At 40.1% G+C, this 25,955-nt stretch overlaps 1 protein-coding gene across 7 annotated transcripts in view; it reads right to left on the bottom strand.

Annotated features, from left to right (window-relative positions):
• The window catches only part of NUMB (NUMB, endocytic adaptor protein), a 169,417-nt gene extending 151,759 nt beyond the window's left edge, over window positions 1-17,658 (bottom strand). For 6 of the 7 annotated variants that reach the window (XM_018053999.1, XM_018054004.1, XM_018054001.1 and 3 more), the window contains exon 1: window positions 17,564-17,658. The gene's annotated coding sequence lies outside the window, so the exon portion shown is untranslated. Of the gene's footprint in view, window positions 1-17,332; window positions 17,416-17,563 lie in introns of those variants that run through there. The other variant, XM_018054000.1, reaches the window with a different exon arrangement.

Below are 25,955 nucleotides of genomic sequence, written 5' to 3'. Positions count from 1 at the left end.
GGTCAGCGGTAAAGAATCCACCTGCCAATGCAGGAGACCAGGGTTCACTCCCTGGGTTGGAAAGATTCCCTTAAGTAGGAAATGGCAACCCACCCCAGTATTCTTGGCTGGGAAGTCCCATGGACAGAGGCAGGCTACATACAGTCCATGGGATTGCAAAGAGTGAGACATGACTGAAGGAGCTATAGCATAGAGAATGTCTTATTTTTATTTTCTTCAAATTCTGTTTCATTTCAAACTGCATTTTAAACAATCCCTAGTTGAAGATAATTTTTATTCTGAAAATAACCTCACTTTTTTGTTTAATAACTCACATGAGTTTTCTTGCCACAATATAAACTTTTTTGAGAAATTTTTTCATTGGTTGCTTTTAAAAGGCAAATAAATCCCAGAGTTTTACTAAGTGATACTCCTATGGAAACTCTTAAATGTAGCTGCACATATAAAAATTTTTTTCTTATGCATTCTTGGTGCATGTTCATCCTGAGTAGAGTGCTCCTCCAGAAATTACCCACATAGAGAAATAAGACTGGCTTTAAATGGCTACTGTAATGGAAATGGTGTCTTAGATACAACCTGGACTTGAGGCAAATTAAATAGTTAACAAACTGTGGTTTAGAGAATGTTTTAATGACATTTTATTTAAAAGGGTATATATACCACTGCTGTAATTTTCTATTGGTTACAGTTTTCTTAACAATAAAAGTGTACAAACAAAATGAATCTCAAAAACACATTAAACAAAAGAAGCCAGATAAAAAGAGTACATATGGTATTATTCCATTTATATGAAATTCAAAAACAGGTAAAAATCAGAAAGTAGTTGCAGGGTAAAACTAAATTGAAAGGGCATTAAACAACTTTCACTGATCATTTATATAAATTAAGTCACAGCTTTGAATATTATCCTGCTTTGAATATTATTCCTAGATTCCATGTAAAAACTGGAGCCCACTCAGAAAACAAAAAATATAATGACAAAGAACAGTGATATAACTTCACTTGAAGGAGATACTTAAAGGTTAATGATCACATTTAAAATAGCCTACTAGAGATCAAAAAAATAAATAAATAAATAAAATAATCTACTAGAGATCAAATAAACACAAATTTAAGAAACCGGTTACTATTTTCTCCTTATATTAACATTTTAAATACTTTAAAATAATAACACTGCTGACAAAGGTATTAACACATACCTCAGTCTCATACTGCTAAGGGGAATATAAATCAGCACGACCTTTCTGGAGGGCAACAATGCAATGTTCTGCTCTCCTGAAAGCTCTAAGAAATGTATAACTTGACCTAATAATTCCATTCAAATGTATTTATCTTAAAAATATAGAAATGTGGACAAAGATTTAGGTTTAGCAATATTCACTGAAGTTTTGTTTATAATAATTAGAAATCAACAAGCAAGCTAAATGTGAACACTATGGAAACTGGCTGCATAAATAATAATGCATCCATTATTGAAATATTCTTCAGCTGTTTTAAACTGTTTCAAATTACTTTAATAAAATGTATATTAATAAAAGCAGCTTACAAATGTATGTACACAGTAAAATAAGCCATGAGGAAAAATTAGAAACAATGTAAGAAATCATAATTAGAGGCCAACATCATAGAAACTACTATTATATTTCATAACTGTCTGGATTTTATTGTAAGAACACCAGTGTTTCCCCTCACTAACTACATCTACTGGAGAGAGAGGAAAAAAAAAAAACCAACAGAAGGATAAGAACATTCGTTAAGGGAACACACTGATAAGTGTTATTTCAGTTATGAGCAGCCAACTCATTAAATGAAGTCAAAGTCCTTCAAGGTATGCTAACAAATCTCTAACAAGAAAAAGTTACAGAATTCAATACAATGCAAATATATATCAATCATGCTTAATTTGAGCTAGGGAAAATAATTTAATGATTTAGTGATTTTCCACAGGACTGGGCTCTGCTCTTTTATAAAGCAACAAAAGGGAAAAGGCAGAGCAAGAAGTCAAGCCAGCAACCAGATTTCCCAGGAAATTAGCTCCTACTTGGCAAAGTACTGGTCTCATATTCTAAAGAAACAGAACTCTACAAATAGAGATGAGACACGTAATATTTAAACACTCTGTAAAAGATATATACTTTTCCCTTTGCTTGTAAGACCTCCAAAAGAGAATAATTAATGCCTCTTAAAACATAGGGAAAAACTTAAAAACCCAATTTAGAGTCAAATGTTCTACAAATAAAGAATAAACTTCTTTCAAAATGCTAAGTAATGTCACAAGTTGTAAAATAACTATATTTTCATGATTTTTTAAATGAAAGAAAAATCCCATGCTGTTTCTAACCTTCAACTAGGATTACGCGGAAATGGAAACTTTGATTCTGATATTAATTCTGAATTTTAAATTTACCAAGGCTAATAAAGATACTTATAATTCCTCTATAATATTTTCAACAGTCATTATAGAACATTTCCTTCAATCTCCAACTTAAAAAAAAAAAAAGCCTTAGTACTTGATCTTCCCTCAGAAAAAGGCTATGCGTTAATAATCCAAAAGAGTCCTCTTAAGATAAAAAAGGTAACAGGATAGGAGAGTTAAAGAAGGAAAAGATGTAACAGAAGCTTTTCTTCCTTTATGTCACATGTTTGAAACCTAACCCCAATTTCCATTAAATGGTCCAGCACTGAAGCTTCTGTAGAACTTTGTGCACAAAACTGCCCAGTAAGCAGAAAAATGGCAGCTGAATTTCATTTAATACTCAAGTACAAAGTAACGAAAGGATGAAATCGACAATCATATATTTAAGTCAGTGGGTTCATTTATAACCCATTCTTACAACTCTAAGCTGCTTCCCTCTGCCCCACTAGACCAAAAGGTCAACAAATTGCTATTTTGAAGAATTAGTAACAAAGCAGAAAATTTTATTAAACTTTTCTAACAAGCCAATAAACAAAAGGTAATGGTCTCAACAAAGGGTGCTGAGGCAACTGGATAACCATAAGTAAAATAATTAAGTTGGGCCCCTTCCCCATACCGTACACAAAAATTAACTCAAAATGGAACTAAATGTAAGGGCTAAAATTTACATCAACTCTTAGAAGCAAATACAGGCATAAATATGCATGACCTGAACTGAACTGAATTAGGTGACTGTTTCTTAGATATTATACCAAAAGCACAAAGACAGGGCTATATCAAAATGAAAAAGGTTTATGCTTCAATAGCCACCACTAAGAAAGTGAAAATACTAGCCATATTGGGAGAAAATATTTGCAAATCATGTATCTAACATGGGACTTGTATCCAGAACATGTATAAAAGTTTTCCATAACTAAAAACACAATAACAAAAGACAATTCCATTTTTTAATATGGGCAGGAGATCCAAATAGGTAATATTTCAAAGAAGATATACAAATGTCCAATAAACCCACAAAAAAAATTCTCAGTATCAATAGCCATCGGGAAAATGCAAAACAAAACCACCATGAATTATTACTTCACATCTACTAGAATGACTACAAAAAAGACAGATAATAACAAGTGCTGGTGAGGATGTGAAGAAGTCAGAATGCTCATTCCCACTGCCAGTGGGAATGTAAATTATAGAAGCTTTGGAAACTGACTTAACATATGACCCAACAGCTCCACTAATAGGTATACACCCAAAAGAAACAAAAATACATGTTCCTAAAACAAAAATCTGTACATGAATGTTTATAGTATAATTTGAATAGCCAAAAACTGGAAACAATCCCATGTCTTATCAACAGAATAATTTTAAAAATTGTGACACATATTGGAACACTGCTGCTGCTACTGCTGCTGCTGCTAAGTCGTCTCAGTCATGTCTGACTCTGTGCGACCCCATAGACGGCAGCCTACCAGGCTCCCCCATCCCTGGGATTCTCCAGGCAGGAACACTGGAGTGGGTTGCCATTTCCTTCTCCAATGCATGAAAGTGAAAAGTGAAAGTGAAGTTGCTCAGTCGTGTCTGACTCTTAGAGACCCCATGGACTGTAGCCCACCAGGCTCCTCCGTCCATGAGATTTTCCAGGCAAGAGTACTGGAGTGGGGCTACTCAGGAATAAAAAGGAACGCATTACTGATACACAAAATAACATAGATAAACCTCAAGTTAACTAGACAAAGTGAAAGACACCAGACCTCCCTCTCAAAGAGTATATACTATGCAATTTTCTTTGCATAAAATTCTAGAAAATGCAAACTATACTGACAGCAGATTGTTATTCTGAGTGTGGAAAGGGACAGATGGTTTACCGAAGGGTAAACCTTACCCAAAGGGCATAAGGAAACTTTTAAACTCGTATATTCCTTATCTTGATTGTAGTATGTAAATAGATAAAAACTCATGAAACTGTATACTTTAAATACATGCAATTTCATTATATGTCAGTTACACCTGAATTTTGTAAATGGTATATGCCATTTTGGAGGAAGAGAAGTTTATGAAATGATACATTTGGGTAAGAAAAGGGTAGAAAAAGTAGGCCGAGAGCTTTTAGTATGATGCAGCTTTTTAAAAGTCAAAATATTAACCAATCCCTACATGGTAATACCTGAATTTTCAGCCAGAAAATGGAGGAGTCAAAATAACCAAGACTACCTATGAATTCAGTCTAGCCTTATAAAGTGAAAATTTTAAAAATTCATCTCAACATTTATTTGAATATACATATCCTTCAAAGTGGGCTTCCCTGGTGGCTCAGACGATAAAGAATATGCCTGCAATGCAGGAGACCCAAGTTCAACCCCTCGGTTGGGAAGATCCCTTGGACAAGGGAATGGCTGGCTACCCACTCCAGTATTCCTGCCTGGAGAATTCCACAGACAGAGGAGCCTGATGGGATACAGTCCGTGGTGTTACATGACTCTCAGACACGACTGAGAGACTAACACTTTCACTACACTACTTTCACTACTATTCTTCAAATTGGATGTAATTTTACGACTCTGTAAACTAAAATGGATGGGAGTGGGAAACTGAATTCAGATGACCATTACATCTACTCCTGTGGGCAAGAATCCCATAGAATGGAGTAGTCCTTATAGTCAACAAAACAGTCTGAAACACACCACTTGGGTGCAATCTCAAAAATGACTGAATGATCTTGGTTCATTTCCAAGGCAAATCATTCAACACCATAGTATCCAAGTCTATGCCCCAATTCTATGAAGACCTACAAGACGTTCTAGAACTAACACCAAAAATGAAGTCCTTTTCATCATAAGGGATCGTAATGTAAAAGTAGGAAGTAAAGAGATACCTGGAGTAACTGGCAAGTTTGGCCTCAGAGTATAAAATGCTGCACTGTGCTTAGTTACTGAAGTCACGTCCAATTCTTTGCAACTCCATGGACTGTAGCCCACCAGGCTCCTCTGTCATGGGGATTCTCCAAGCAATAATACTGGAGTGGGTTGCCATGCCTTCCTCCAGGGGATCTTCCCACAACCCAGGGACAGAACCGGGGTCTCCCGCATTGCAGGCGGATTCTTTACCAACTGAGCCACGAGGGAAGCCCAAGAATACTGAAGAGGATAGCCTATCCCTTCTCCAGGGGATCTTCCCACAACCCAGGAATCGAACCAGGTTTTCCTACATTGCAGGTGGATTCTTTACCAGCTGAGCTACCAGGGAAGCCCAAAACGAAGCAGGGCAAAGACTAATAGAGTTTTGCCAAGAGAACCCACTGGTCATAGAAAACATCTTCTTTCAACAACACAAGAGCTGACTCTACACATGGACATCAGCAGATGGTCAATACTGTAATCAGACTGATTTATTTTCTGCAGCCAAAGATGGAAAAGCTTTATACAATCAGCAAAACCAAGACCCGGAGCTGACTGGATCATGAGCTCCTTATTGCAAAATTCAGACTTAAATTGAACAAAGTAGGGAAAACCACTAGATCATTCAGGTATGACCTAAATCAAGTCCCTTATGATTATATAGTGGAAATGACAAATAGATTCAAGGGATTAGATCTGGTAGACAAAGTGCCTGAAGAACTATGGACGGAGGCTTGTACCACTGTACAGGAGGCAGTGACCAAGAAAAAGTAATGAAAGAAGGCTAAGTGGTTGTCTGAGGAGGCATTACAAATAGCGTAGAAGACAAGTGAAAGGCAAAGGAGAAAGGGAAAGATGGGAAAGATATACCCAACTGATACAGAGTTACAGAGAATAGCAAGGAGAGATAAGAAAGCCTTCTTTATGTGAATAATGCAAAGAAATAGAGGAAAACAGTAGAATGGGAACGACTAGAGAGCTCTTCAAGAAAATTGGAGATACCAAAGGAACATTTCACACAAGGATTGGCACAGTAAAGGACAGAATGTCAAGAACCTAACAGAAGCAGAAGAGATTAAGAAGGGGTGGCGAGAATACACATAAGAATATATAAAATAACATAAAAAATACAAAAAAGGTCTTAATGACCCAGATAACAACAATGGTGTGTTCACTCACCTAAAGCCAACAACCTGGAGTGTGAAATGAAGCGGGCCTGAGAAGCATTATTACAAACAAAGCTAGTGGAGGTGACAAAATTCCAGCTAAGCTATTTAAAAATCTTAAAAGATGACGCTGGTAAAGGGCTGCACTCAATATGTATGTCAAACAAATTTGGAAAACTTAGCAGTGGCCACAAGACTGGAAAAGGTCAGTTTTGATTCCAATGCCAAAGAATATTCAAATTATTGTACAACTGCATTCATTTTCACATGCTAGCAAGATAATGCTCAAAATCCTTCAAGCTAGGCTTTGAAAGTATGTGAACCGAGAATGTCCAGATATACAAGCTGGATTTAGAAAAGGCAGAGGAACCACAGATCAAACTGCCAACATCCACTGGATCACAAATTAAGCAAGGGGTTTCCAGAAAAACAGCTACTTCTGCTTCATTGACTATGCTACAGCCTTTCACTACGTGTATCACAACAAACTGTGGAAAATTCTTAAAGAGACGCAAACACTAGACCACCTTACCTATCTCCTGAAAAACCTGTATTAAGGTCAAGAAGCAATGGTCAGAAGTGGACATGGAACAACAGACTGCTTCAAAACTGAAAAAGGAGTTTGCCAAGGCTGTATATTGTTACCATGCTAATTTAACTTACATGCAGACCGCATCACACAAAATGCCAGGCTGGATCAATCACAAGCTGGAATCAAGATTGCAGGAGAAATATCAACAACCTCAGATATGCAGATGATACCACTCTAAAACAGCGAAGAAGAACTAAAGAGCCTCTTAAATGAGAGTGATAAAGGAAGAGGGAAAAAGCTGGCTTAAAACTCAACATCTAAAATACGAACATTATGGCATCCAGTTCCATCACTTCATAGCAAATAGAAGGCGAAAAAGTGGAAAGAGTGACAGATTTTATTTTCTTGGGCTCCCAAATCACTGCTAACGGTGACTGCAGCCATGAAATTGAAAGACACTTGCTCCTTGGAAGAAAAGCTATGACAAACCTAGTCAGTGTATTAAAAAGAGAGACATCACTTTGCCCACAAAGGTTCATATAGTCAAAGCTATGCTTTTTCCAGTAGTCATGTACGGATATAAGAGCTGAACCATAAAGAAGGCTGAGTGATGAAGAATTGATGTTTTCAAATTGTGGTGCTGGAGAAGACTCTTGAGAGTCCCTTGGACTGCAAGGAGATCAAATCAGTCAACTGTAAAGGAAATCAACCTTGAATATTCATTGGAAGGACTGATGCTGAAGTTCTAATCCTTTGGCCACCTGATGCAAAGGGCCAACTCATTGAAAAAGACCCTGATGCTGGAAAAGATTGAGGGCAAGAGAAGGGGACGACAGAGGATGAGATGGTTGGATGGCATCACTGACACAATGGACATCAGTTTAAGCAAACTCCAGGAGATAGTGAAGGACAGGGAAGCCTGGTGTGCTGCAGTCCATAGGGTCACAAAGAGTCCAATTTAGCTACTGAAGAACAATTCTTCAAATATAAATGTATATGCATGCATACGTATAGATGTACAAAGTAATAAATGTTAAACATATATGTAAGTGTAAGGCTTCCCAGGTGGCGCTAGTGGTAAAGAACCTGCCTGCCAATGCAGGATACATAAGAGACTTGGGTTCGATCCCTGGATCACGAAGATCCCCTGGAGGAGGTGGTAACCCACTCCAGTATTCCTGCCTGGGATAATCCCAAGGACAGAGAAGTATGGTAGGCTACAGTCCATAGGGTTGCAAATAGTCAGACACGACTGAAGTGACTTAGTACACAGTACATAGCACATGTAAGTATAATGCATATAGGTATTTAGAACTTATTACTTTTGTCTACAGATAATATTTAATGAGCAAATGGATTTGAGAGCACTTTACTAACTACAGAAAACATCTACCCCTCAATCCAAAGAGATGCAGGCAACAGATTAAGAACTGCTTAATGAAGCTATTCAATGCCAAGGAGATACAGTATTTAAATATTATCTTAAATAAAACTTAAGTCTAATGAAAAATGTGTCTAATTGGTTCCTTAGCTTCACTTCATAATCGAAAGGAATTTAGGGATTAGTTATAACAATGCTAATCTGGGTGTAGATAATTAAGAATTTACTATGACTGAATGGCAAAAAATACAGCTGATTTAAAATAAAGATTCAAATTTTTCCACAGGTTGACTGAACTAAAAATAAGATGAGAGTCAAGAATTATTCAAGATTTCTTTTAATGTCTAAATGAAGTTTAAGTTTCATAGTTCAATTTAATATATGATTCTTTCATAGTTCATGCAAAAAAAAAAAACAGAAAAATCTTTTGCCTCCTATCTGCTTTGTTCACTTTACCTCCTACCTGCAATCCTGTATCCTTACAACAGTAGCCAAGGTTTGCTAAGTATTTACTATGAGCTGCGGCCGCTGCTAAGTCGCTTCAACTCTGTGCGACCCCATAGACAGCAGCCCACCAGGCTCCGCCGTCCCTGGGATTCTCCAGGCAAGAACACTGAAGTGGGTTGCCATTTCCTTCTCCAGTGCATGAAAGTGAAAAGTGAAAGTGAAGTCACTCAGTCGCATCCAACTCTTGGCGACCCCATGGACTGTAGCCTCCCAGGCTCCTCTGCCCATGAGATTTTCCAGGCAAGAGTACTGGAGTGGGTTGCCACTGCCTTCTCCATTACTATAAGTACTATTAAATGCTTTACACAAATTATCTCATAACTCTCAAAGCGATTTATTTTACAGGTGAGAAAACTAAATTAACTTGCCTAAGGAAGCAGAGTTGGATTTGAACTCAGCCAATCAAAGTTAATTTAGTTGATGTTATAAATTCAACTGGCAGTCAGTCTCCCCATCATTTACTCAGTACATGTGTATCCCAGAGAATACCAAAAATGATAAAGTCGTGACTTCAAAAACTTTACAGCTTTATGAAGATTAAATCTAATATCACAAAATAATTTTTTTAAAAAATCCTCACCAATATGATAACATACCAAGCTGTATGGTTTCTAAAATTAAGCTGGAATATCAAGGAATGGAGCATTAAGAAATCAACAGCTTTTGATAAAATATGTTAACATTTTTAGAAATGATGACCAGTCATAAAAAAAAATTTTTTTTGGCCATGCTGTGCAGCATGTGCAGCATGTTAGTTCCCCCAACAGGCATCAAACCCACACCCCCAGCACTGGAAGTCCAGAGTCTTAACCACTGGACTGCCAGGGAAGCCCCACCAGTCATATAAATAGATATTTACAGTTCATTTTCTTGCCAATATACCCAATACAGTATTTAGTACTATAATCACTGCAAGAGTAAGAAAGACTCTGCTATCATAGGAAAACATCCCTTCATACTACGAATAATAAATAATTTTCAAAAATAAGAATGGATCTGGGAATTCCCTGACTATCCAGGAGCTAGGACTCAGTGCTTTCACTGTCATGGCCTAGATTCAATCCCTAGCCAGGGAATTAAGATCCCACAAGCCACGAGAGGCAACCCTCCTCCCAAAAAAATGAAAAAAGAAAAAAAGAATGAATCTACTCTTTAAAATAGTTAACTATTTAAAAATTATGTTCACTGATGAAATTAAAATAAAGCCCATAATATCATGAATGTTATAGAAATTACACAGCTGCTTTCATCAGGGACAATTTAAGAGATAATATAGCTTTTAACAGCTTTCTATGTGTGAAAAAAGATTTTTCTTTCACCTTTGACCAAATCCTTAACTAAGGAAGGTACAGGGCTTAAGAAATAAAATCTGAAAAAAAAAAAGAAAAAGAAAATCTTCTTCAACTTGAATCATGAACAGTAATGTATTAATTATAAGGGAAGATAAACTGATCCTTTCTAACTAGCATTTAGAACAAATTTTAAGTCATTAAATCTGTAACATTTTTTTTTTTCCAGTAGCAGGGTTAATGGCACCCACTATTAGGAAAAATCCGATTCTGGGAAAGACTGAGGGCAGAAGAGGAAGAGGGCATCAGCGGATGAGATGGCTGGACTGCATAACCGATGCAATGAACATAAACTTGGACAAACTCTGGGAGATGGTGAGGGACAGGGAGGCCTGGCATCCTGCAGTCCACGGGGCTGCAAAGAGTCAGACCGACTGGGCAGCTGAACAACAATGTTAGCAAAACTCAGACAGAAGAGGATCAGATGATATGCTTGGAGATACAACCTGTGACCACATAAAAAAAATATCAGCCTCATTACCCCATGTAAATATTAGTAAACCATGTAAACCAATGTAAACCAACCTTTTACTCCATGTAAACCAACCACAAAAACAAAGATTGTAAATACTTAAAATACATGTAAAATTGTAAAGTCAATTCCTGGTTTTCTAACTACCACATTGCTTATAATCCCAGTATCTGCGATATTAAGAAAGGGCTGCTGCTGTTGCTACTGCTAAGTCGCTTCAGTCATGTCTGACTCTGTGTGACCCCACAGACGGCAGCCCACCAGGCTCCCCCATCCCTGGGATTCTCTAGGCAAGAATACTGGAGTGGGTTGCCATTTCCTTCTCCAATGCATGAAAGTGAAAAGTCAAAGTGAAGTCGCTCAGTCGTGTCTTACTCTTAAGAGACCCCATGGACTGCAGCCTACCAGGTTCCTCCACCCATGGGATTTTTTTTCCAGGCAAAAGTAGTGGAGTGGGGTGCCAAGAAAGGGCTAAGACTGCTATAATTACTAATTATTAACATAATCGTGTATTGAGTGCCCACTATATGCAAGGTACTACAAAAAATGATTTTGTTTAATTCTCACTATCAGGATAGTTAAGGAGGATATTACAAGCTCCATTTTATAGATGACAAAACTAAGGCTATGAAAGATTTCATAAACTGCTTACTGCCTAGTCAATTAGTAAATGACAGAGCCAGGGTTCAAAAGCATGGTCAAACAATCACAGAACTTGGGTTTTTTCTATCCTATCATTCTTCCTCAGAACACAAATGATACTCTTTTCAATTTCTCCATATGGTAGTTACAAACGTACTTCTGTGATCATCAGGCTATTCTATGAGTCTGTGAGATTTTAGGTTGAAAAAAATTTATTAACTAATACTGGGAGCTAAAATTCCTGATTTAAAAAGTCAGAAGCATCACTTTTACTTTTCTAAAGTCAAAGGCAGTCGATCTTAAAAGATATAAATTTTGCTTTTTTTCTGTGTTCCTGACTTCCCTGACTTCGTCTTTATTCAGGAGCCAAGCAAGTGTTCTACAGCTTTAAATCCCTTTTCCTTCCTAACTAAACTGGAAAAATCTGATGATAATCATTTTTCTAATTAACTATATAATATAAACAGGTTACCATAATTAATATTTTGCTACCTAATCAGAGAACTCAAGACTTTGCTTGTGAATGTAAGGTAGCAACAAGCAAGTAAGGAGAAAGTCTGGGTAGGCAGAGAAAGGGAAGCCAATGAAGTCAATTATTAACCAACTCCTCGGTTCATACATTTAAGGTGACTGGAGTCTTCCTCCTACCTAGTCCCAGACTCCATCAGAAAGGACAAATGGGAAGGCATGGCCTAGTAACAAGTGTTGGGCACCTATTCCCAAGAGCTAGAGAGCAGAGTCATGTATCCTGCCTTCTAAATCCACATGGTTCTGCCCAGGTTCCCATCCTAGGACTAGCAATTCTCACGGTGTTCATTTGTATTCTGACATGCTTTCCTGAGTGGAACACAACAAAGGAAGAGTTCTAACAAGCAGGACGAAAAATATGTCCATTCGAGAATGTTGCAAATAGGATCAACCTCCTTTACATATGTCACGCTAGGAAAACTGCCAAGAATGGCTCACTCCTCTAGACATACTTCCTGCAGATCCGCCAGACTCCTCCTCAAACACGTCAGTATTCTCCTCATTCTCCCTTAGTCTCAAACCTCCTTTTGCCCTAAGATTTCCAAGTGCATATTTTATATTCTCAAAAATATATGGCAATAAGATAAAGACAACCTATTTATCAGTACTTGTATTTCATAGTTGAACAGCCTAAAATGCCTTATACACAATTTGCCTTTAATCAGATTTCTAATATGTTAAATTACTGAAGATAAATTTTCTTTGCAAATTAGTCTTTATTTTCAAAAAATAATATTTCTTTGTAAATAAGAGATTTACCATTATATCAAATAAAGAAATATGATAGCAAAAAAAAGTGTTTTTTAATTTAAGGAGTACAACTATATCCTTTCTCCGCAGCCCCACAAGGAAACATATATCAGAATTCAGAAATTGGCAGAATTTAAGATCCATTCCGTACAAATCAAAATTTATTAAACACAACATATGTATTTTGACAAGTCCAAAATAAAATGTAGCTTTCCAAATACTCTATTAAAAGACCTCTTTTTAAGGTAGTAAGTTTGCCTAGAGAACTTTTCTGATAAAAGGAATTCTCCCAGCGAACCAAAAACCAGACACTGGGACTTTTACACTTTCACAGAACTCCAGATTTTCAGGTAGCACATTTCCATTAGGATTTATTGTATGAGTATTTGGAGAGCAAAAAGCAGAGAAAAGAGATCAGAAGCTACATATAAAAGACAAAACTTTACTGAAATAGAAAATCAGGTTAACTAACTAGTTCAATTAACTAGTTTTAATTGAACTTCCACTTGTAAAAATAATTTACATGAATATTCTTTGAAATGGGAAAAAGCCTCACTAAATTGTACAGTCAAAAGCAGTTTCGTTGGGATTTAAAAACCACCATTTTTTTCAACAACAGATTAACAAATCTCACTGTAAAAAGGGTGGAGCAATGAGAGCTATTTGTAGATAAGTATGATTAAATGTAAATAATAAGTCAACTGAATAAAGTCCATTTATCAAAAAGCAAGTAATCAAACTAATGTCCACAATTATGAAGAACGAATTTTATATTTTTCCCACACTCTATTAAAGATTTTACATTCTTCCATCAGTTAGTAAAGAACCAAATGATCTATACAAAAGTGCCTATCAACTGTACAACTTAAAGAACAACCATTCTGGTGGTAGGAATACTTCATTTAACTCTATGCAAGGAATTTAAAAGCTTTCATCCTTGCAACCTTTGTCACAAAATTTAGTAAATTTGTTTCATGAAAAGACTGCCTATGTGTTTCAACTCAAATATGCAACGATTTTGTGGCCTTCCAAAGATTGAAATTTTTTTCAAAGATTGAAATTTTAATAAAATATAAGACAAATGAAATACAAATAAAAATTATTTTTCAGAGAGAGAAAAATCTAAAATTCCTGATGCAAAGCTACTCCAAAAATTTATTCACAATTTCATAAAACATTAATGAAAGGGTTACATAAATCTCCTGGAGTAAAGATCTTAAAGGGAGCTGTAAGAATCTCTTTGTTTTCAATACTGCTTTCTCTGTTCTTACATCCATTAAAACAGATATAAATTAACTCTTTCTAAATATAAACCATCTAGTCTTATAGAAAAAAAATCAAATCAAGAACAGCAAAAAATATACATATATATTCTCAATATAGCTTTAAATAAGTATGTAGATTACATTTAGGTCCCTCGAACAAGTTAAACTTAAAACATATGCCACATCAAGATCATTCTCAAGGGAGAAAACCATCAGAACAAAGCTCCTGCTTAATAAACTACTTTGTAGTTCAAACCCTATCCCAGGTGCATTTAATTGTCCAGTATTATCACCATTTTTCTTCAAAAACCTAGAAATCTAAAATATACAAGTATATTTGGTTCTCTTAAAAATGCTTTTATAGTATATATTTTGTATGAAAGTCCATGAAAAAATTTTAAATTCTTTTACTCTCTAAAAAGGAAACATCCTTTTGCTTTTCTCTTTTGAAATGTGTCTTATTTGGTTTTTACTTACTTTCTACACATGAACTTTTCTCAAACCAGTCTCTTTCAGTATTAGTTGTTTACTGTCAATATCTCTGTGTATACTTAGGTTTTTTTTACAGACTGTGCTTTACAGTATACTGGTAAGAAAAGCTAAAGACGAGGGCATGAGTGAAACAAAAGTGGACCACATCTGAGAAACACCATTCAATTTCAACTCTCTGCCTCAAATACCCTTCAGTACTCATGCCAAACAGTCTCAATTTCTAAAAAGAAGCACAACACAGTATGATAAGGCAAACACAGGAGAAACCAAATCATCAACTGAAGAAATTTAACAGAATGTATCACCACCTGAGAAAGAAATACCACAAAAAGAAAAACAAATAATAAACCCAGTTCCTGGACGTCCCTACTGAAACATCACTTTTACTGCACTCCATAGCTCAAAACAGTTTTACAAACTCTTTTTAATGTAAGAAATACATTTTACACTGTAACCTAGTACACACATGTACGTCATCCTGGTGGCTCAAGATGGTAAAGAATCCACCTGCAATGCAGGAGACCGGGGTTTGATCCCTGGGTTGGGAAGCTACCCTGGAGAAGGAAATGGCAACCCACTCCAGTATTCGTGCCTGGAGAATTTCATGGACAGGGGAGCCTGGCGGGCTACTGTCCATGAGGCCACAAAGAGTCGGACACGACTGAGTGACTAACACACACATATGAGCAAAACTTCCCAAATCAATATTTTTCCTTGCCATGTGCATAGTAGTCAATTCTGTTCTATTTCATTTATTTGTAATGCTGGTGGTAACCCACTAAATTGATTTTATAGTTACTAATAAAGTACCATCCTGTTAGAAAAACACAGACTTAAAATAGAGTAAGCAAAAGGAGAAGGGGGGAGCAAAGGATGAGATGGTTAGATAGCAAGCATCATCAACTCAATGGACATGAATTTGAGCAAACTCTAGGAGATAGTGGAGGACAGAAGAGTATGGCTTGCTGCATGCAGTCCATGGGGTCAAAAAGAGTTGGACTCGGCTTAGCAACTAAACAACAACAAAAAAGGGGTATCCCTTACAGAGTATTAGGGTTGTTTTGGTTTCTTTTGCAATTTGCTTCTACCTGTCTAGCAGGTAGACAAGTATTTTAAGGCTGCTACATTATTTTGTTGTTTTATTCACTGAGTCGTGTCTGATTCTTTTCCCACCCCAAGGGCTGTAGCCAGCCAGGCTCCTCTGTCCATGGGATTTCCCAGGAAAAGAATACCGGAACGGGTTGCCATTTCCTTCTCCAGGAGATCTTCCCGACCCAGGGATCCAACGTGCATCTCGTCAACTGGCAGGTGGATTCTTTATCACTCAGCCACCAAGGAATCCCCTGCTACATTACTACTACTTTCAATAAAGCAAGTGGTTCTTAAAATGTTCCCCTGACCAACATAAGCATCACCTGAGAGAAACTCAAACTCCAGGCCCCACCCCAGACCTACAGTATCAGAAATTCTAGACAGAACCAGCAGTCTGTATTTTAGCAAGCCCTCCAGGTGATTCCGGTTCAAGTTAAAGTTCCAGAACGACGCATTAAAGAAAATTCTAAGCCTTTCTTCATCCTCTACACATTTTTTAAAAATCCAGTATATAGGACTTATTCTGTGCCAGTTACTATTCTCAAAATTCCACAGATATTAATTCACGTGGGAAAAAAAAAAAAAAAACCTAAGAAGTAGGAAGTATCCGTATCCCTATTATACAGATGAAACTTCTTCACAGAGAGGTTAAGCTATGGAAGCTAGGTGGTGGAACCAGAATTCAAACTTATTTCTAATTTGGAGAAAGTAAGCCTACCCCTCTTCATGCCTCTCCTCTCCTTCAGTTCAGCTACTCCTCCCTTTTTCCCATTCAAATTCCCCATCTTGTCCATGTCCTTATTTTCTAACATGATTGCTCTCGTCCTAAACATTTCTTTCCTAGCACTGGAATGCACGTCACAACCTTGCTTTGAGAACCCTTTCTCTGGCCCTAGATGGCATGTCAGTATTATTATGCAGCTGAAGTTTCTTCTATTTCTGAAGCTATTAGAACCTACTAAAGGCCCCCATGTTATTCCTCGTTACTTACTGTCCTGGTCAGTTTCCACAAGACCACTAGTCTCTTCCTGAGCAACTTTCTCGCTCCCTCCTACGACGCTCTATCTCCTACTCCCTTCCTACAAGGAAACTACTTCTCCCGCCTACCCCCCGAGTCATTTTGCTTGACTAATCCCCAACAGAGAGGACTTCACTCCTCGGCTAAACCTCTCACCACTTCTCAAACCCGAGCTACTCCCTCGAGGTTTTGTTGGGGTTTGTTTGTTTGTTTGTTTGTTTGTTTTTCTTCAAAACTCTGCTCTCCCGGGGATCCTCACACTCAGTTCCCAGTCCAGTCTTGGATCTCCCATCTCAGACCAGCGGTGGGGGGCAGGGCGCTGCCGTCCCTCCCCAAGCTGTTCAAGGTCTCCAGCGGTCCGAGCAACCGAAGCCCCGCCAGAGCTCCCACGGCGCTGCTCTCGCGGATGGCCTCCTTTCTCAGGAGAATCCCCCGCTCCCTCCCTGCCTCTTTCCTCCACATCCTCACTGGGACCCCTGCCGCCCTTGGCCTCCCTTCTCCCTCGGACCTGGGCCACTCCCAGTCTCCCGGTCCCCCACACCACCGCCACCCCCCGCCCCCCAGCTTTCTCCGCTCGGGCCGCTCCCGGACTTCCCGGGTTCCCACCTTCTTCCTCACACCTAAAGGTGTCCGGAGTATACCGGCGTCACCTCGTCCCTCAGACCAGGTCGTAACCGGTCACTCCCTTCTCCGGGACCCCAGACGCTCCCGTCTCCCCAGGAACCTACCCCTCACACGCACCGGTCGCCGGTCAGTGTCCCAGATCCGACCAGCTAGGCGTCCCGAGGGACCTGCTGGTCTGACTCGCTTGGGTCCGGCCCCGCAGCCTACCTTGCCACACTACGAACTCCGCCGCAGGAGCCGGGCGGCTCTCCCACCAGCCCAGTCAGTGCGAACTCGCCGCCGTCGCCGCCCCCGCCCTGGCCCCGGCTCGGGCCGGGCTGGACCCGCAGTCGAAGGCCCCCTCCCGCTGGCTTCCGCCTCGGGAGCGCCGAAATGGCGTTTCCACCCCCACCCCCCGCGACGGCTCCCAGACCTCAGGCCCGCATTATCGGAACTCACCTGCAGCTGCCGCCAACCAACTCCAGCGCCCCTGCCTCTCTACCTCGGGCGCCAGTAGCCACCTAGCGCCTCCACCTCCCCCATGACAACAGTCCCACCCCATTTCACACTTCCTACCTCGCGATTGGATAGTGGGGCGGCAGCTCTCTGCTCTTATTGGTTTAGTTTACCCGTCCGTCAAAGCTTCCTTACCGCCCCTTTTCCTGACCCGGTATTTGCCCCTTCCCGGACCTGGAGCGACCTACCAAGCTTTAGTTGTAATTGGTTGATGGTTAGACAGCTCAAAGTTCTGATAGGCTACCGCAAGTGTCTGTTAAGTCAATTGGCAAAAGACGGTCGGCTCCGGTTGGTTCGAGCTTAGGCACAGTTTGGTTGCGCAGTAGAAAGCAAGGAAGGGACTGACGCTCAAATCCGACGGGAAGGATTAACTCTTTGTGGTTAGAGGTGACTGTAAACTCGTGCCTTTCTCCAACTTTCTCCCAATAAACAGAAGCTTATCACTGCCAGCTTACCCAGAGGTTAGGGACACCCTACCCTCTTACACAAAACAGCAACATTAGAAGTTGTGTATAAATCGATTACAACTCGGTGAGAGAAACGCTCTATATAAATTAAAATTTCCCCTTGAGGTCCTAAGGTGCCCAATTTCCTTGACGTTCTTTCCAGAAGTCTCCATGCTAAAGAGGAAAGCACAACCGTTTATTTAGCAGTAGGCAATCCACTTTGGTTGCAGTTAATAAATTGAAGTGGCGTGTTGCGAGGCCTCCCCCTTTCAGACTCACTCATGGCTGGCTTCTGCGATGTGACCAGGCAGCCAACAGCAAGTTTGGACTAAATGGGCCACAGTTTACCCTTGTGATGCTCTGGAAAAGAAAATTCGGCTCCCTGCAACTTGATTTTTATGCTCGTTAGTTCTTAAATAACCCAACTAGATGTGTGTCAGATACTTAACAATTTATCTTTTTTTCTAAACCTCTCTTCCTAGCAGTCTAAATTGGGACCGTTGAATGAACTGCAGTTCTTTTCTCATATTGGCGCAATGCACAAGAATAAATGATTGCGTTTTTATTCACTTGGGTACAAATCACAGTAGGCACTCTTGAGAAATTTGATGTTGCTATAAAAACCTGTGCTCCTAGAAATGTATATCCATTTTCTTTTCATTTCAGCTTTTTGCTTTTCTTTTTCATTTCCACCCACTGTTCCTGTCCCTGAATGGCAAAATGCTGGCCTAATTACTCTTTCAATTTCTAAATCAGATTTAAATAAATGTACCTTCCTCACAACTCCACCCAGCATACATAAAGGCATGGGTCATGAAACATACGACTCAGGAATGGATTGGGAAAGTCCCCCTTAAGCACCTCTTTATGATTGGGGACTTCCTGTGGCACCGACACTAGACTTTGCCCCTTTCTTATTCCTGCTAACTCTTTGTTCCATATCTCTTCTATTTACCCTTCTGTCCTATTTCAGCAAGCTACAAGGAGTGTAAAACTGTGTGGTTCATTATCCACCCCCCAAAGAAAACAATGTCAATTTTCTAACATATATTTTTAGTCATTTAAATAAACTATATACCTCTATCATCAAACTAAGTGGAAATTATTCCTCCAGTAACTCTACATAACAGTAAGGTGTCTTTTCCTCGCTTTTTCCCAGAACTTTCCTCCCCCTTCTCTCATCCTCACCTTCCAATTTAGAAATAACCTCCCCTTCAATTCAATGACTCATAAAAAGCCTGTGAAAGGAAAGCGGAAAAGCCAAAATAACCGCAGAAATGTCTGAATCATTCAGTTGAAGGAAAGATCAAACATTGACCATGATAAGATGGCATTCAAGACATAAGGCAAGCCTTAACTAACATCCCATAACAAAAGAAGTAACATGTAAATGTGAAGATGCTCCAGCGAGAAGGAGGCAGCAGTATGTCCGAAGCTTTTGAATATATTACCAACAGCTTTCTTCTCTCTAGTCTTGGCGGTGTCCTACCTACCAATTTTAGAGCAAGTTAGAAGGCAATTAATGTCCTGGCAGATAGAAAACAATAACGTCATAGGAGGCCATGACCATTATTATGATACTTTGGGTAATAATGGCTCTTTCACAGTCATAGTTATAGTATGTCTTAGTTACTATGTGCCATCGAGAACATAGAATTAGGCCAGCCTCACTAAGAGGACTTGTCATGGAAGTTCAGGAACTCAACAAAATTACTATCACAAAACTAGGAATTTTGCCACAAAGTTCAGCTATTCCTTTTATTTCATTATATCTATTTATTTATTTTCACCACACAATACAGCATGTGGGATTTTAATTCTTCCACCAGGGATGGAACCTGCACCCACTACAGTGGAGGCATGAGGTCTTAACCACTGGACCACTAGGGAAGTCACTCTTCTATTTCATATACTAGAGTGAAAAAGTTGGCTTAAAACTCAGCATTCAGAAAATTAAGATCATGGCATCCGGTCCCATCACTTCATGGCAAATAGATGGGGAAACAATGGAAACAGTGACAGACTTTATTTCCTTGGGCTCCAAAATAATTACAAATGGTGAATTCAACCTTGAAATTGAAAGACCCGTGCTCCTTGAAAGAAAAGCTATGACCAACCTAGACAGCATATTAAAAAGCAGAGACATTACTTTGCCAACAAACGTCCGTCTAGTCAAAGCTATGGTTTTTCTAGTAGTCATGTGTGGATGTAACAGTTGGACTATAAAGAAAGCTGAGTACCAAAGAATTGACACTTTTGATCTGTGGTGTTAGAGAAGACTCTTGAGAGTCCATTGGACTGCAAGGAGATCCAACCAGTCAATCCTAAAGGAAATCAGTCCTGAATGTTCTTTGGAAGGACTGAAGCTGAAGCTGAAACTCAAATACTTTGGCCACCTGATGTGAAGAACTGACTCATTTGAAAAGACCCTGATGCTGGGAAAGATTGAAGGCAGGAGGAGAAGCGGGTGACAGAGGATAAGATGGCTGGATGGCATCACCAACATGATGGACATGAGTTTGAGTAAGCTCCAAGAGTTGGTGATGGACAGGGAAGTCTGGCATGCTGCAGTCCGGGGTTGCAGAGAGTCGGACACGACTGAGCAACTGAACTGAAAAAAAAAAGGCATTCATAAATGTTTTTGCTCATACATACATATACACTTCTATCACTCCCATTCCTTGTGAAAATCAGTTAAGAGGAAAAATGTAATATAAACACATACAACCCAGTAAGAGAGAAAACCTTAAAGAAGGAAGGTTTTAAGGAACATTCGTTGATGCAACAGAAGGCTATTCTGTTATTGAAGCCCATGCAGTAACTGGAAAAGTTATTGCTTGTACCCTACATTTTGATTTTGTATCCACAAAGTAATCTTATAATGCAATTATTCCATCCAGCTTCTTTTTTCTTTCCTGTGTTAGGTGCTTCTCCATCGCTGTCAAGGCCCGCTCTTAAAAAGCAAGGACACTGGAGTCAGGGAGTCTGCAACTCTCTGTTGCGTGGCTGGTTGTGGAGGTGGTGCAGATGGTATCTCTGCGGAACCACTTGAGCAAAACCAGCATGGCAGGTGTATTAAAGGCAAAAATAGCCTTTATAAATCCTGATTAAGTGGGAAATGATGGACTCAGAGTGATGGCCCAATATCTGAGTGGTATGGTTTGCCTTGGGCTCTCGTGTGCTGGTGCGTTTTGCTCTCTTTTCTTTGCTGCTCCTCTCTTTGATCATACCACTTTTCAAGGGAGCAGCCCGAATGTCTTTACATTTCTATTTCAGTCCAGGAGGACACACTCACTATGAAAACTCCATTTGGCGTTTTTTTGTTGTTTGTTTTTTTGGGGATTTTTTTTTTTCCTCCCTGGTTTCTGCACACAATCCAAAAGGATTAGTAAAGCAAACAGTCGGTGGAAAAGAAAATCAGTCAGATAAGCAGACAAGGGCCAGAGCTGCTTGCTACTAGCAGTTAGGGGCAAAGTCATAACATTTGATAAGAGATGGTTCCCTGAGTTTAGGATTCCTGAAAGTGGAGGTTGACAGGGATATAGAGATTAGAGAGAAGGGAGGAAAGAGACAAAAAGTGAGACAGAGGCAGAGAGAATGAGAACTGAGAGACAGAAAGAAAGCCCTTGGAGAAGAGGGTAATGAACATGAGAGAGTCAAGAGGCCATAATCAGAGTGCTGAGATAGCTTAGAGTCCTACCCCCAACCATCCCAGATATGGACTTTACACCAGGTTGCACAATCGAACCAACAAAGTGCAGCCTCTGCCACTGGCTGAAAGGAGAATGGGGCCAGAACTCTACCCTATGGCATCATTGCTCTGTTGCCACCTGGAAACACCCCTGAGCTCAAAGCCTGCTGCTTTGGCACCAGGGCAAAGCCGACAAGGAAGGATAGATTCCTACAGCCAACCAGTGAACGAATCTTCTTTTGATTTCATAAAGGTGACCACTGGCATGAAGCTCTGGGTAAACAAAGGGAAATTTTCTGGAAGAAGATGTTTTTGCCATCCCAAACTGGGGAGCTTCCAACAAAGGGATGTGCCAAGTTGCTTTCCATGCTGGAACAAAGCACTGTGGTTTCAAAATTCAAGACTCTGTTCCTTGGATGGGAAGAAGCAAACAAATTTAAAAAGGCAGTGGAAAAGGGTGTCCTCTCAGGCAGAACCATTTGATTTCCAATTCTAGGGCTCATGTGATTTTTAAGTAGCACACCATGCTGTCTCATTACTCAATGCAGGCATTTTCATCCTAAAGAAAAGTGTATATACCCCTCTACCCGCCCTGCATAGCATAGGTAAGATGTCTTGAATGCTTGTAAAATGGACAGGTTGCAGCTCTTAGCTCTGCCATTGTGCTGTTGAATGGAGCCCCTGGTTACTATCACCAGATCTATGGGTGGACCAGACATTCTTCTGCAACAGGGAGTGGACCACTCAAAGCACTTAGCATCATTTAAACTTTTGTCCATTCCAGTTTTACACACACACACAAAGAGTTTCCTGGAAGCCTGGCTACACTCCAAGGGTTTCAGAGAGTAGAATGCCTTTTAGAACTCCAGTTTCCTAATCACTTGGAATGTCATAAGAAAGATTTGAGCTCAGACCCTGAACTAAATGTGTTCAGATCCTGGCTCTGCTATTTCTAGCCGTGTGACTCTGGGAAAGTTGATTCATTTATCTAAACTTCAGTTTCTTCATCTACAAAGTGGAATATATATTAGCTATCTCTTGCTGGGTAACAAATTATCCCAAAATTTAGTAGCGTAAAACAACATTTATTACCTCTATCTCTGTGGGTCAGAATTCCTGGTATAACTTAACTGGGTCCTCTGGCTCTGGGTGTCTCACAAGGGTGTAGTCACCTCAAGGCTCAATTAGGATGAACCTGCATCCTAGCTCAGTCATATCATTGTTGGCAGGATTCCTTAGCTCACAAGCTTTAGCCTAAAGCCTTAGATCCTCATGAGCTATTGGCTCCGGACCTCTCTGTGCCTTACTTGTGAATCTGTCCATAGAACATCTCAAAACAGCAGTTTCCCTCATTACAGCAAGCCAGCACAAGGGAAAAAGAGAGGGCCAATGAGAGAGAGACTGATAGAAACACAGAAGTCAGTCTTTTGCAATCTAATCACAGAAGTGACATCCCAGTATTCTTGCCACATTCTGTTAGTCAAAAGCAAGTCATTGGATCCACCCACATTCAAGGAAAGGGGATTGCACAAGGGTGCAAATAGCAGCCTGCTGCTGCTACTGCTAACTCGCTTCAGTCGTTTCTGACTCTGTGCAACCCCATAGATGGCAGCCCACCAGGCTCCTCTGTCCCTGGGATTCTCCAGGTAAGAACACTAGAGTGGGTTGCCATTGCCTTCTCCAGTGCATGAAAGTGAAAAGTGAAAGTGAAGTTGCTCAGTCGTGTCCGACTCTTCATGACCCCATGGACTGCAGCCTATAAGGCTCCTCCATCCATGGGATTTTCCAGGCAAGAGTACTGGAGTGGGTTGCCATGGCCTTCTCTAGAAGCAGCCTACCATATGATAATCATAATAATAATAATACCTACTTACAGGTTTTGTTTAAAGATTAAAGCAGAGAATGTGTTCAATTCAGAGCCTGGCATATATTATGTACCTAGTGTATACAATACTATTCTTTTAATTTTATTATTGAGTATATAATGATTGGTTTTCTCTCCCTTCTAGCTACTTGGAGGAAACTTTTATGAGCAATAAATGAGATAATCTACATAGTTCAGGAAGGACCTGATCCATGGTAAATTCTCATTAATTATTATTAATGTTAATTTTTATCAACATTATATGAGTGTGTGATATCTGGTTCCCTTGCCAAGCTACTAGAGAGATATGCAATGTCCAGAATGGCCTTATTTTCAAATATTTTGTCTCATTTATCCACGTGTACTCTATACTTGCCAGACCACAATTTCAGATTTGGGGCTCAGAAAATATGAGCAACAAAGCCATGATCCAGTCTAATTTCCTGCCTGCCTTATATTAAGCAAGGCATGCTCAAAACCAGCAAGATCGGGTAATTATGGCAGCACCTCCAATTTTCAGAAATCTGAACCTGGCTCCATTAAAGTTCCAAAGAGGGGGAGTGTACCCAGGATGAGCAAGGACATGGCTGTGTGACCTTTGCCCCTTTCACTGGTCACTTTGCAGTCTGCTGTCAATCCTTAACAGGATGAGAGAAAGAGGGATCCTACCAGGCTCTGTGGATGGCATGAGGGCACCCAAGGGCAGACTGCATCCCTGGACTGGGAGCAGTCAGAAGCAAGAGGCTGAAGAGAGCAAGTTTGCAAATAGAAAGCTGGAAGTAGAAAGCCCAGTTTACAACATGAACGAATGATCACTATGAGGTTAGAGAGACCAGCAGGGCTGGGTTGAGTGGTTTCCTTATAAAGAAGGAGGATATTGAGGACTGGCCTGTAGCCAGAGAAAATGAGGAACTATTATCAAGGAAACCCCATTATTTTGGCTTTGAGTCATTCCTCAGGGCTCACACATGATTATATTATAAGAAAAATGTGGTGGTGGCGAAGGGGGTAGGGGTGGGGGCGGGGTAAGAACTCCTAAAGCATAAATGATCTTTAAACCAAAAACATTGTAGAAACACAAAGGTCCAAATGCATAGCTCACCTCATCTCCTCTTTTCAGGCCCAGAGTATCTACTCAAATATTCTCTCCCCCTGCCTCCCTCCACTCTCTTTACACTTGTACAGGTTCTTTCCTTTTGTCAGTGTTCCAGGCAGAAGAAAAAACTATCCTCACAAGGAAATGCCTTAGGATCTTTTCAGCTGGAGCTGTTTTCTGATCCAAAGTCACCATCTTAAGCAATTTCTTCTGTGGTGCTAGACCATTCGGTTCAGTTCGTTTCAGTCGCTCAGTCGTGTCTGACTCTTTGCGACCCCATGAATCGCAGCACGCCAGGCCTCTCTCTCCATCACCAACTCCCAGAGTTCACTCAGACTCACGTCCATCAAGTCAGTGATGCCATCCAGCCATCTTATCCTCAGTCGTCCCCTTCTTCTCCTGCCCCCAATCCGTCCCAGCATCAAAGTATTTTCCAATGAGTCAACTCTTCGCATGAGGTGGCCCAACATACTGGAGTTTCAGCTTTAGCATCATTCCTTCCAAAGAAATCCCAGGGTTGATCTCCTTCAGAATGGACTGGTTGGATCTCCTTGCAGTCCAAGGGACTCTCAAGAGTCTTCTCCAACACCACAGTTCAAAAGCATCAATTCTTCAGCGCTCAGCCTTCTTCACAATCCAACTCTCACATCCATACATGACTACTGGAAAAACCATAGCCTTGACTAGACGGACCTTAGTCGGCAATGTAATATCTCTTAGCACTCAATAAATACTCACAGATAATAACAGTTACACTTCTGCCTCCAAATCAAGACACCTGTGCAGCTGGAATTTAAACAGGCCCCCCAGGGACGGGGGAGCCTGATGGGCTGCCGTCTATGGGGTCACATAGAGTCGGACATGACTGAAGCGACTTAGCAGTAGCAGCTTGGTTTTCTGAGATGCCACAACCCTGGCCTCTGCTTCTCTGGGCATGTTCCTAGGTGTTTCCAGATTTGTGCACAGAAGAGCTCAAAGCAGAAGTTGTGGGGAAAGATCTGTGAGGTTAAAGGAGAGGTATGTAGCAACATCAAGTTCCTCTTCCTGTCACTTGTCTCCTCTTCTTCTAACTCTGTGTTTCCTCTGGGTTTGAGAAAGAGGAGAATTGTACGTTTCAACACTTCTCAGTAGCCAGAGATCTCTGTCTGCTGTTTTGCAGGATGGCCAATTTTAGAAAGGAAAGAAGGGCTGAGAAGATGAAGACTGGCCCCCAGGAAACCTGCCTACACAATAGGGAT

The sequence above is a fragment of the Capra hircus genome, chromosome 10 (assembly GCF_001704415.2).
Source record: "Capra hircus breed San Clemente chromosome 10, ASM170441v1, whole genome shotgun sequence".
Lineage (NCBI taxonomy): Eukaryota > Metazoa > Chordata > Mammalia > Artiodactyla > Bovidae > Capra > Capra hircus.
The sequence above is the reverse complement of the archived record's forward strand: the minus strand, read 5'-3'. Positions and strand labels throughout refer to the sequence as shown.